The sequence below is a fragment of the Pinus tabuliformis genome, chromosome 4_1, assembly GCF_031772625.1.
Source record: "Pinus tabuliformis cultivar Carrire ecotype Pingquan chromosome 4_1, CPIR1, whole genome shotgun sequence".
Lineage (NCBI taxonomy): Eukaryota > Viridiplantae > Streptophyta > Pinopsida > Pinales > Pinaceae > Pinus > Pinus tabuliformis.
In genome coordinates, this window is record NC_142303.1 from 629,710,487 (window position 1) to 629,724,644 (window position 14,158).

At 37.3% G+C, this 14,158-nt stretch overlaps 1 pseudogene across 1 annotated transcript; it reads left to right on the plus strand.

Moving 5' to 3' along the window:
- The first annotated feature begins 1,540 nt into the window (after nt 1–1,540).
- LOC149177615 (L-gulonolactone oxidase 2 pseudogene) lies at nt 1,541–6,993 on the plus strand (annotated as a pseudogene). Its single transcript, XR_016258401.1, has 3 exons — nt 1,541–2,316; nt 3,774–4,020; nt 6,517–6,993. The product of XR_016258401.1 is annotated as an L-gulonolactone oxidase 2 pseudogene (transcript).
- Nucleotides 6,994–14,158: the final 7,165 nt, after the last annotated feature.

Here is a 14,158-nt window from a genome sequence, read left to right on the forward strand (position 1 = left end):
GACAAGTGGATCTCCTCAAGTGTATATAGGGTGATGGATGTATCTCCCCTATGATGATTCTTCTTTATTAGAATAGAACATCATTTTTCTAAAGAAGAGATAGCATAAATCCTTGTATTAAAAGGAAATTCCTCCTTAGTTGAGAGGGAGTGTTAAAAATTGGTAGCTATGGGATGAATTTCCCTTAATAAAATTTAGTTTCTGACCTTTCTAAAGTGACTTTCTAAAAAATAGAAAGTCATGTCTATGTTTGCAACCATCATTTCCAAAAATAGTAAATCAGCTTCCATCAATGCGTAATCATATATATATGATGGAAAATCACTGAACTTTTCTTTAATAAATCTCAATTACTTGATTTTTAACTTAATCATCAATATATTATTATTACTATTATCCTCTTTATGATATTATTATATTATAACATAAATTCAAGTCTCTCAGTGATCGGACTCAATCATGTCATATGTAACTCTCCTCAATTAATGCATATGTTACTTTCTTTCTCTCTATGGATTCATTACTCTCTCTACCTCTTACACTCTCTTAGAGACTTTAATGACTCATCATAAAAATATTTCTCTTACACCTCTTTAATGCGTACACTTCTCTCCTTAATGGCATAAATTACACTTCTCTCCTAAATGCATACGTTACACTCCTCTCCTTTATGGCATAAATTACATTCTTATTTTGGCGTGTGTAACTCCTCCTCAAGGCATAGGAGTTACTCTCTCTCATCCTCACTTGATACACTTAATTATGCTTGTGAAAGGAGAATTCGAACTTGAGAGAGAGAGAGAGTGTTGGAGAGAGAGAGATAGGGAGAGAGAGAGACTGAACAATTGATTTCTAATAGAAGAAGAATCTGGTTGGGTTTTCCCCTTGTGGGTTTTTCCCTGGTTATTGACCTAACTTCTGTGTGTCTCATTGAATTCTTGGTTGTCTTCTATTGTGCATATGGTTTATATGGTTTATGTTCTATCTACAATTACTTAACTTATATCACAACATAAAGAATTTTTGGATTTAAGTGATTATAACAATATAGAACATTTATTTGGTAGATCCAAAGTTAAGATGGATCTGGGTCGTTAAATATTTTAATATTTTTAATTTAATAACATTTATTAAATTAAAACTTAATACTTAGAATATAACAAGATTCTTAGCCATGGATATTTACCCCCATTTTACCACGGATATTATTAATTTATAAATAGGGTTTGTTAAAATACCATGCGCTAGTACCATGGCTTATCAATACCACTTGCCAAAAACCATAACTCATTTCCAAATCAATATATTATATAAATATTTTACTTTTACTTTATTTTATAATATTTTTATATTCACTAAATTCTTGATAAGATAGTTACATAATCTCTGTCAATGGTTTTTTTTTAAATCTAAAATAAAATTCCATAGGTATAAAAGCTGTATACATTAACACTTAATCTTGTTGCGGATAAAATTGACCACACGTTTTTTTTTAAATCTAAAATAAAATTGGCCACACGTCTTTTTGGGTGGGCTTCCATTAGAGCTATTCCTACCGAATGAATATTTTAATAAAAATCTGTTTTCCAGCTATTCATACGGATCGTTTGCTCACTCAGCGATACTCGGTTTGGGTTATGTTGTCGAATGGAGTTTCAGAGAGCTATTTTGATCTTTTGTGCGCTCTTTCTGTTGGCCCGGATCGCGAATTGTAGTCCCCCGGGTCCCGTGGTTGAATGTTCTAATGGATTTACAAACTGCACTGTTTCGAACGCTTATGGGGTGTTTCCAGATAGAAATATCTGCAGGGCTGCCCAAGTCGTGTATCCTTCCACAGAAGATGAGCTTCTGGCGTCTGTTGCCGATGCCGTTCAGAAGAACCAGAAGATGAGAGTTGTGACGCGCTACGCCCACAGTATTCCCAAGCTGGTATGTCCCGGTGGGGATTCCGGTCTCATTATCAGCACTCGGGATCTAAACTATGTTGTATCTGTGGATAAGCCTAGTTTGAGGATGACGTTCCATAGCGGTATAACCCTAAAGAATCTCATTGGTGCTGCTGCCACAGAAGGCCCTGCTTTGCCTCATTCGCCTTACTGGTTGGGTGTGACTCTTGGGGGAATACTAGGCACCGGTGCTCATGGTAGTTCCCTGTTTGGCAATGGAAGTGCTGTTCACGAATATGTTGTGGGGGTGAGGTTAGTAGTACCAGCTTCCCCTGCTGAGGGATATGCTAAAGTTGTGAGTCTTACTGAAGCAGATGAGGATCTCAATGCAGCCAAAGTTTCGTCGGGCATTATCGGTGTCATTTCCCAGGTAGTAATGACCTAGCAAAACAATTGAAACGAATTGAATTTCATCATGAGCATACTTTCATTTTATTATGGTTGGGATATAATCGTTTGAAACAGGACTATCAGCTATATAGCTAAAGGCTTGTTATTCATTTAAATGAGGATTTAGGCTTGTTATTCATTTAAATGAGGATTGGTTATTCATTTAAACGAGGATTGGTTGATTTTTTTAGTTCATAGTCTAGATTGATTTTCAAGAGAATATGGTAGGCATGCGTATGTGTTTGGATTAATGTTTATTTTGTACTGTGTTAGATAATTTGTTGGGTTGTATTGAGTTTTAATAAATTTTAAAAAATTGATGTTTGAAGAGAGCAAGATTGCTGCTTAGTGGCTGGAGGCTCACCAATTTTTTAGCATATCTAGTTTTACAAACACCCCCTTATATCTTGGTTGTAAAGGATAGAAACTCTTCAACACTTCTGTTTTTATCAAGATTTGAGTTTCTTAAAAATTGTAAAATCAAATTTAATAATAATATTTTTGTTACAATTGTTTTTTTGTTATATATTTATCCATGGTAAATATAAATAAAACTTTAAGCTATATCAAGTTATCAACTATATTAGTATTTTTAATATGGTTGCGGTAGTTTATATAATATTAGTATTTAGATGTTTTAAAAGATTAAATTTATTTATAAATTCAAAAACACAATTTATATATTATATTATTTATGCATTAAAAAATACTATTATAATAAAAAAATTGTAATGCTAAATTTAAACCAGAAAAACAAATCTAAAACCAGTAATCTATAAAATACTATCAATATTTATTCCATAACAATAAACATCCAATTGGAATAGTTAATGGGTAATTTAGCTTTCATCATGCATAACTTGCTTTTTGCCATTAATAAAATTGAAATTCTGAATATTTGATGAGCAAGAAGCAAAGTCAATCTTAATATTGGTGAATACAGATTGATGTACAAATTTATAAATAACATAAGCTAAGGCTGATGTTTTTAGAGTTAAAAGTTATGAATATTTTGGGTGATTGTTTCTTTAGAAAACTATAAGAATTAGGGATAATCTTACACATGCATGTATTAAGGACAATGTAGTAAGGGGTCCAGGTAATTATTGGCGCATTGTTTTTCCAATTTCCTTCTTTGCCATGTTGACAATCCATAATGCACAACAACATTTCACTTTTCCGGAATTGTGGCTTTATTAAATTCTTCCACTTATCTCATAGTTTTGATAGCTGATCTCTTATAAGTACTGTTGTTTAGAAGCTGCCCAAGAGATTCAATAATTTCATGACGTGAACGTTGGATTATTCTCATTGAATTTACTGTGGCTTCACGAAAATGCTTCCACTTGTCTCATAGCGTTGGTTTGCTATAAATACTGTTGTTTAGAAGCTCTCCAAGGGATTCGAATTTTATGTATACTATGTTGTGTTATACAGGTAACCCAACAACTACAACCTTTGTTTAAACGTTCCATCACAAACGTTGTGAAGGATGATTCGGATCTGGAAAGCATGATTGTGCAGTTTGGCCTGGAGCACGAATTCGGAGATGTTATATGGTATCCTGCTCAACGAAAGGTTGTCTATAGAGTGGACGATCGAGTGCCCGTTAATTCTTATGGAGATGGGGTAAATGATTTCATCGGTTTTCGGTCCACTTCAACGGCCAGCATCAGGGATGCAGGTAAGAGAAATGCCAATGTCAAAATCCAGAATGATAATGATTTAATCAATTATTTGTTTATTTTATTTTTAACTTGATTAACTTGATTTGATCGTAGGTTTTAGAATATATTGGAAATTTAACTCATAAGAATGAAATCTAATGAAGGCAAACTCTCTTCTTCCCATCAAAATTTCCCAAATATTCTAAAATCTGAAAAGAATAACTCTAGGGTATAAGAATGTGGCCATGAAACTGTATCATGAAAATAGGTTTCACGTGCAGATAAATCAAATATGGTGCATATTCATTAACATATTCAGACCCTAACTGCCATTGGATCATACTTTCTAATATTTATAGTTTCATGAGTGTTAAACAGATAATCGTTGAACTTCCTGACAGAAATGATCAATTAGTAATGAACATGGGTTTCACGTGAAGATGAATCAAAACTGGTGCATATTTATTATCATATTTAGACCTTGACTTCGATCGAATCCTACAATCTAATATCTTGTTTCATTAATAACAAAAATATCTTATTTCATTAATAACAAAAAAATAATGGTTGAACCTATTTTAACCTAACAAAAAAGGTCAATTAATATCGGTTTAACGTGCAGATTAATCAAATCTGGTACATATTTATTAACGTATTCAGACTTTAACTGCGATTTTACCATACAACCTAATATCTATAGTTTCATTAATGTTAAAAGAATAATCATTGAATTTTTTTATTCCCATGAAGAAGGGTCAATTAGTGAAAATTCATGAAAACTTGAACGAGGTAAGGTCAATATTAGGTGGGTATGTAGCAGTTTTTTCTGCACTGTGGACAAGATTTCAGGGCAAATTTCAATTATTGTAACAATTTTATGCTTTAAAGCTCAAATTTGAAATAATATATCTTGGTTAGCGCATTTCTTTATAATTTATATTTATCAAATTTTCATAGTCATATTATACCACATATATTATATAAAGAGTTATTTATGAAACTCTCTCTAGTCTGGGAAGCATTTGAACTAATGATCTTTTAGTAAAGTAAGGAGTGCGAAATTTACTAAGGAGTGCGAATATTCATTTGTCATCAATTCTTGACCCTAAATACTTTATACTTTATCTTTTTAAAGTGAAATTGAGTAAATTCCAATTTATTATTTTAACAAATTATTTATTAAATAATAGTTTATTTATTTTATATGGTTATTTTTCATAATCTTGTAATAGGATGTAAACTGTATTTAATAATTTATTATTATAATAGTAATTTATTTATTTTTATTTTTTTAATCTAAATTTAATTGTAATTTTTTACTATTTAAATTATATTGTTAAAATAAATTCTTATAAATTTTTAAAATATAAAATATAAAATATAAAATTTAAAATATAATTTTTTATATCATTATTATTAATTTTTTTTTTTAAAGTTGATAAGTGTTTATATGAAAAAAAGTTTTTCTCATCACATTTTAATGAAAAGTTGTAATTAAATTTATTTAATTATTTGCATTTTCTTAATAAAAAATTGTGATTATATAGTTTGAGAGGGCCTAATGGTTAACAACATGCATTTTCACTTAAGAGGTCACAGGTTCAAAACTAGAGGGGGTAGAGTATGTATGCTTTCATAGACTTAGCACTCAAAAAGTGGGTCTCTAGGGGGTCTCATACACCAATTTGATGTATGGCTTGGCTGCCACCTTAAATTATATATATATATATATATATATATATATATATATATATATATATATGAAAAGGTTTTTTTTAAATAGATACACTTCTAATTTTATGATTTAAGTGTCTACCAATACCAATCTTGTGATTATCTTATTTTGCAAATTTGATGCCTAATAAACATTTGCATGACACCTGAAGACTAAGATAAGTGGCTTGTCTTCTACACCAATTTAGTGTCTAGCTTAACTACAGCTTTAAAATATATATATATATATATATATATATATATATATATATATATATATATATATATATATATATATATAAATTAATTCAATAAATAAAAAACTTCTAATTTTATGATTTAAATTTCTATCGATACCAATCTTATTATCAAATACTTCAAATAAATTTTAAATTTATAATTAACTACCTCATTAAAATGTTTTTAATACATACCCACCTATTGTGACAATGATCTTTTCTATTTAAAATTATTCATCAAAGATGGAATACTACTATCATTGTGTAACTTTAAAAAGTTTTTGAATACATACCCACCTAGTGTGACAATGATCTTTTCTATTTAAAGTTATTCATCAAACGTTTACCACTACTATAATTTTGTAACTTTGATGCCTAATAGACATTTGAATGAAACGTGAGTCAGGCCTCATATATTACATCTAATCTGCACTACGTCAGAGTTTCATGGCAATGTCATAATTTATTTTCAAACATGTCAAAGTTTATAATACATGCAAACCTGCATACAGGTGTCCGGGGAAAGATGTACATCTAATTATATATGCCATGATTTTACAGAGGAACATGATGAAGCTACCGATGATGCTAACAGCAAGTGCGTGAGGGTTCACTCAGGTATCTACAATTCTGGGAGCTGGTACAGGACTCAAGAACAACGGTGTTCTCTTTCTGGGATATCCAGTAATTGGGTATCAGAATAACATGCAAGTTGATGGTTCGTGTCTGAGCAGCCCAGAGGACGAACTGCTGACAGCGTGCGCATGGGATCCTCGGGTCAAAGGATTATTCTTCTTTCAGAATGGACTCAGTATCAGGGTGTCCAATATTGGACAATTCCTTTACGACGCGAAGAACCTCCGGGACACCATTCCGAGCAGCCTGTGTGGGGTTGAACTCTACTATGGTTTTGTAATGCGTTATGTAAAAGCTTCGAGTGCTTATTTCGTAAATGAAGAGGACTCAGTAGACATCGAAATGACGTACTAGCGGGCCAAGGATCCCAACTGTAAGGTCTTTGCAAACTCGGGCGGTTGAGCGTCGGGTGCGACGGGCGCACGGCCACGGCGGGCGCACATCGGTGCGACGAGCCGGCGGACTTGCAATGGGCGGGCGCTCCTCATGCGATGAAATGCGACGATCCTCACCACGATATGCGACGTTAAGTGCGAAGATAGGGAGAAACACTTAAAATAAACTAAGTGTTGAACTCTTATTTATATGCGATGTATTATGGAGCTAGGCCGACTTGTAATGGAGTACATGTGGGCGTGTAGTGATGGCTTATGGGGTCGGCCTTAAGGCTAGACACCCTCCCAAAACCCACGCAGAGATGTGCATAAATACAGAGAGCCTTGAGCCCATTTGGACATCAAACGAAGGAGCATCTCTTCTAAGCATTGGACAAGGGGTAAAAAGGGTGCAGAAATAAGTTAGAGTGCGCATAGCTCATGCGCTCTAAGGTGGAAGTGCGCAGTTTTACCGGAGGTCAGTCGTAGGTCGATCAAAGTGCGGTTTGAGGTGGAAATCGTGCAGAGTCTAAGGGGGAGGCTTAGGTGTCTCGGGTGAGCACCCTCCTACCGTGTAGATTGGCATTGATGTTGTAAAAGGCTGTTCTATGCCTTGATTGTAAAATTATTCTAAGTATAGACTTGGAGTTTTGCCAAGTATACTTGATGATGTATTATTAAAGAAACTGTTATAATATATTGTTGGGCAGACTGTTCGGGAGTTTCCCCTCCCTTTATACTTGTTTGCAATTGTTGATGTTCTTGGTTAATTGCATATGGATAATGAATGAGTATGGGCTTCATTAAGTATAAAGGATAAATGCATTTTACTTGGTTTCGAAAAACAAACTAAGTAAGGATAAGTGAATTAGGCGTAGTTGACGAAGGTGAGTATTGGTGAAAAGAAAGCGTTCGGTGGTGCCGCACCTCGCTATAAGCGGTTGAAAGACTACCGCTGGTGTAGGGGCGTGACAGGTGGTATCGGAGCAGCTGATTCAGGGTATTGAAGGTGTAAGCTGCTACACACCTTCACCGAAGTGAAGGTGGTATCAGAGCAAGGTTTGCTCGTGAAGATTGAAGCTTGTGAACAGGTTCAGGTGTTGAAGCATTGGAGCCGGTGTACACTTGACAAGTGAGAACAAGACTTCGGTTTGAAGCAAGTGTGGGTACACTTGGAAATTTGACAGGTGCTTGCAGGTGAAGGAAACCGTTTCACACAAGTGGAACAAGGGTTGGTTCTAATTGTAGGCGACTTGGTAAAAATGTCTATCTGGCAGAGATTGGGTTTTGCAACCTTCGAAGAGTTTGAAGGGAACCTACTTGAAGAGTCAAGGGAAGTAAAACAGGGATTTGCAGAATGTAGCAAAAGGTTGTTTGAAACGAAGAGTGCTCTTCATGCCTTGGCTAAGGAAGGGGTTTCTGACCAGAATGAGGAGGAAGCCTCTCAACTTGCAAAGGAGATGGTCTTGCTTGAAGCAGAATTCAAGGAACTAGAGATAAGACATGAACTAAATCAGAAGAAGTGGGATTGCCTAGCTCTTGAGGTAAGGCATCTCAAAGCCTTGAAGAAAAAGGTTGAATCTGATGGAAAGAATGAAGGTGCTTCTGTAGGGATGGTGCAGATACTTGGTGCTTCCGCTACTACGGAGGTGGTCTCTAGGAGAGATCCTGAGAGGAACAGGTTGGAGTATGTTCAGATGAAGGTTGGAGGTGCTGATGTACTCACTATGGTGGATAGTGGGGCTTCTCACAACTTCATGAGTGAAGATACTGCGAGAAGAATTGGGCTGAAGTTTGTACCGGCAAAGGCACAAATGAAGACAGTGAATTCTCCTCCTATGGAGATTCTTGGTATAGCTGAGAAGGTGGACACTACACTTGGTGAAGGGACCGGGAAGGTGGACTTCACTATAGTGCGGATTGATGACTATGAGGCTGTATTGGGGATGAAATTTATGAAACAATTTGAAGCTATGGTTGTACCACATTTGAGGAAGCTCTACATTTATGATGGAAAGGAAGATGTACCCATTGGTGTTCCAACCATTGGTGTAACAAAGCCGGATTGTAAATTGGGAGTGATGCAAATGGAGGATAAGGAGAAGGTGAACAAGCGGTTGTCCACTATTGAGACAAAGCTTGTGGAGCAGTAATTGGTCATTAGATCACTTTCAGATAGCATCTTGGATTTGACAAGAAGGCTAGAGTTGGTGGAGGATGATGATGATGATGTTGAGGTGTATGTGAGGCCGGATGTCCAGAAGGAAGACCGGGAGGCATATCTACAAAGGATGGAGATTGAGGATCCTGACAGATGGATTGAGTTGATTAGTAAAGGAGAGCCTTCAGGCTCTAATCCCTCTACATCTTCTTAGATGGATGAAGAAGATGGGGCTCATTGTTAGCTGTTCATGGAAGTGAGTCCTTAAACATGTTTTAAGCAGGTATGATTGATGGTGCAGGGATGGCTTGGCATCAAGCATCATGACATGTTGCAGATGGATGGAGTTTCCATGGACCTGAGCATGGATTATGGAGGTAGATTCTTGATGAGTCAAGAATGTGGCAGATTTTTGAGGAACAACAGATGATGGCATGAGGATGTTCACTCTCATGGATTGAGCGTGATGGTTGGATTAGCTACCCAACTAGTTCAGACATGGGGTCGCGAAGTGTACAGAGATGTGTTGACATTTTGTTGGAGTATCATGATAGAGGTTCACATGGTGACACATGATGAGGTTGACATGAGTTGTTACAGTGGAGATTCTGGCAAAGGGGTCAATGATCATGGATCAAGATGATATCTGATGGAGTACATACCGTAGAGGTATATACCTTGGTATGGTTGTCTTGGTGATAGTTAGTCACTAAGGTGGAGCATGATGGAGATGGGATTCTACATATGTTGCAGGGATGGTTGCCTTATGTGGAGGAGTTGACATCATGGTTGATGATGATCTTGGTGGAGAGCTACCGAGATGGTATGTTGTCGAGGACGACAACGATTTCACGTGGAGGAGGATGTAAGGTCTTCGCAAACTCAGGCGGTTGAGCATCGAGTGCGACGGGTGCACGGGCACGGCAGGCGCACATCGGTGCGACGAGCGGGCGGACTTGCGACGGGCGCGCGCTCCTCATGCGGCGAAATGCGACAATCCTCACCACGATATGTGACGTTAAGTGCGACGATAGGGAGAAACACTTAAAATAAACTAAGTGTTGAACTCTTATTTATATGCGATGTATTATGGAGCTAGGCCGACTTGTAATGGAGTACATGTGGGCGTGTAGTGATGGCTTATGGGGCCGGCCTTAAGGCTAGACACCCTCCCAAAACCCACGCAGAGATTTGTATAAATACAGAGAGCCTTGAGCCCATTTGGACATCAAACGAAGGAGCATCTCTTCTATGCATTGGACAAGGGGTAAAAAGGGCGCAGAAATAAGTTAGAGTGCGCATAGCTCATGCGCTCTAAGGTGGAAGTGCACAGTTTTACCGGAGGTCAGTCGTAGGTCGATCAGAGTGCGGTTTGAGGTGGAAATCGTGCAGAGTCTAAGGGGGAGTCTTAGGTGTCTCGGGTGAGCACCCTCCTACCGTGTAGATTGGCATTGATGTTGTAAAAGGCTGTTCTATGCCTTGATTGTAAAATTATTCTAAGTATAGACTTGGAGTTTTGCCAAGTATACTTGATGATGTATTATTGAAGAAACTGTTATAATATATTGTTGGGCAGACTGTTCGGGAGTTTCCCCTCCCTTTATACTTGTTTGCAATTGTTGATGTTCTTGGTTAATTGCATATGGATAATGAATGAGTATGGGCTTCATTAAGTATAAAGGATAAATGCATTTTACTTGGTTGCGAAAAACAAACTAAGTAAGGATAAGTGAATTAGGCGTAGTCCACGAAGGTGAGTATTGGTGAAAAGAAAGCGTTCGGTGGTGTCGCACCTCGCTATAAGCGGTTGAAAGACTACCGCTGGTGTAGGGGCGTGACACCAACAGTCCCAGACTGTATGAAGATGTGTTTGAGGAAATTGAGCAAATGGCCCTCATGAAATATGGAGCTCTGCCTCACTGGGGAAAGAACCGAAACATTGCCTTTGATGGGGTTATAAAAAAATATAACAAATATAGTAGTGAAAAACAAGTACGATCCTAACAGAATTTTGTCCAATGAATGGACCGACGATGTGTTGAAGTTATAATTTCAACTGCAGCGACAGTTGAACAGAGATTGCGAACACTTCAGCAGAAAAATCGCACGATAACCCGTTGTTTCCTCGATCGCGATGCGATGCGATGCGATCTCAGATCGCAAATCTCAGATCGCTCCCTCCACGGCTTGTCCCCTGCGCTGCGACGATGCGATGCGATCATGCGATGCAATCGCAGATCGCAAAACCCTGCGCATTAACCCTCTGCTTTGAGTTCGTGATGCGATGCGACCTGAGCTATCGCAGAGCACACCATTAGTCAAACCGATCCATTTGTTCAAGTTTGCCCATTTTTGGGCACGCAAAGAAGCAGGTTGCAATCCAGCTCTTGCACATTGAATTTTCAGCTACCGCAGTTAAAGAGCAGCTCAGCCAAGGACGAGAAGGACAACTTCGAGCAGTTCGCAGCATGGAACTCCATTTTTGTTCATTAACTCATTCAGATTGAATCAGAAGACCGCCAGTTTGCCAGTGAAGTAATTTAATGGAATTTACTGCATTTGTAGAATGTTGGTAAAAGGTCTTTAATTTTTTTTTTTTTTTATCCACGGGAGTATGGGACAAGAAAACGTATGCAAGTTTTTTTGTAGATATATATGTAATGTTTTTTGTGTTGGTTATATAAGTATTGTAATCCACGCAGCAGTAAAAAGAAAAGTTTTTCCATTGTGAAGAAGGGAACCACGCATCAGTGCACAGGTAAAGAATTCTCACACAGCAGTGTGAATGTGAGAAAGTGAAGTGCAACAGCACAATAACATGTAGGGAAAAGCACAACAGTGCAGGTGTAGACGCATCAGCGTGGAGAAAAGTAATGAGAATGCACAACAATGCAGTAGAGTAGACGCAGCAGCGTAGAAGAACAATGTAATGGGTATGCATAGCAGTGCAGAGAATGTTTTGGTTTTGGCACTGCATTTTGAAGCATTCTATTCGTGAATCCCTCTGTCAAGAGGAAGATGCTCTTCAGCATAATCTCTTGGTGAATCCTGGATAGAGAGGAAAAAATTTGTAACTGAAGTTCTCTTTGATTAATGAATACAAGTTTTATTTTGTATGAGGAAAAACTCTGTGTGCTCAGAATTTTTTTTAAGCTTCCATGTGCTAAGATCCTATGGAGAAAAACAGAGCATTGTCTTTGTGTTCAATTAATTTGTTTATTTTTGGTATTTTACCAGAAAAATTCCCAACACAATGTTTTGGGAATACGAAATGCAAGAGTGATCATATGGAAAGATGAATGTGCTCTCGAAGGACTCTGCGTGTGCTCAGAATATGTGCACTGTGCTCCTACGAAAGGCTACTTCTGCAAACCGGGAAGAATTTACACCGAAGCACGTATTTGAAGATTAGAGGGATCTTGATATGATAGGGTTGTTTGGTATCATCTCTATCTTATTAAGATATTTTATTACCATTCTATATTCCCTGTCATCATTAATGGACGAGAATAATGTATTTAATGAATTATTAACTTTATATATATATATGTTTTTTTTGTTAAGCTCCATTGATTTTACACAAAAGCTACCTTGATTTATGGAATTGCAGCTTTTCTTATCTTATGGAAACCAACTGCAATAGTTTCCTTAAGTTAAGAAAATCAACTGCAATTACTAAATTTATAATTGGGAGCTACTAAAGTGGTCCATCACTTTGATCTGATCTCTATCTTGATTTGTGGTTTTTCTAACACATAGCTTTTAGAAGGTTGATGGAAGCTTAGCTATATGTTCATCTGTTTGGTCCCCAAGCTCATATCTCAACCCCCTTCAGTTTTACACCATCTAGCTGAGATAGCAGAGCTTGGAAGTGCCTTCATAATTCTTGTGTTCTTTTCTTTTGCTTGGATTGAAGCTGGAGTGCTGAAGAAGTAGCAGGCAAGTGGACTGTGGCTTTCATCAAAGATCACCAATGGCTGTAGGTAACTCGTATCCCTGGGTATTAAGTTTCAGTGATTCTTTTCAGTTCTTTCCGCATGTAGAATCACTGTTTAATTTTATTAGTTTTCTAATAGTTGGTATCAGAGCCGAATTTACCTCTGCCTTGGTGTGCGATTCGAATACTTTGTATTTGTACTTTTCCAAACCGACACATAATGTTCACACATTTCAGACAAATCCCTTTCTCTGCTTCGTGGTGTATGTTTGTTAATAAAAATGACGGTTCCCTCGTATCGCAACATTTTTCTTTCACTGTGGTATGTTAGTTAATAAAAATGATGAAAGAAGTTGTAGAGGGTTCAATTACAGCAATGGAGAGCAGCGCGGAGGTGGCCATGGCAGACAGTGGAGTGTTATCCCGCATCCTGACACGTCTGTCAGAGACGCAAGATCTCCTCTCAGCGTCCATGGTTTGCAAACAGTGGAACGATGTGCTCACATGGGCTTCACACAAGCTGACTCAAGTTTGTGACTAATTGTACAATGCTCGAGGAAATTGCCTTGTGTGATATACCCAATTTGCTGGATTCTGGCATCGAGGCCATCGCCAGGATTTGTAAGATGCTTAAATCTCTCAGCCTCGGGTATTGCATGAATTTGTCTGATATTGCCCTCGATTCACTGAAAAATTGCAAGAATATCCAAGAATTGAGTTTAAATGGCCCTTTCAGATTCACTCAGTCTGGTTTGTCAAGAATAGGCGAGAATTGTCCAACGCTTAGGAAGGTCTCATTCGTCTTTGATGATTCCATCGACATTACCTTGGTCCTTAGGTCTCTGGCTACACATTGTCTCCATCTGCAGGAATTGTCTTTGAACTTCGGAAATGGGGACCTGAGAGAGTTATCGAGGTTATCAAATCTGCTTACGTTGCGTATTACTGTAAATAGTATGCAAGAAGCTTGTCCTCCTGATTCGTTAGCAAGCATTGCTGCTGCAAACAGGGGTCTGAAAGAATTTCTATATTTTAATTCTGTATTTCTCTGAAATATATCATAAACCTGTCTATGCATTTCGAAGCTCACAACCT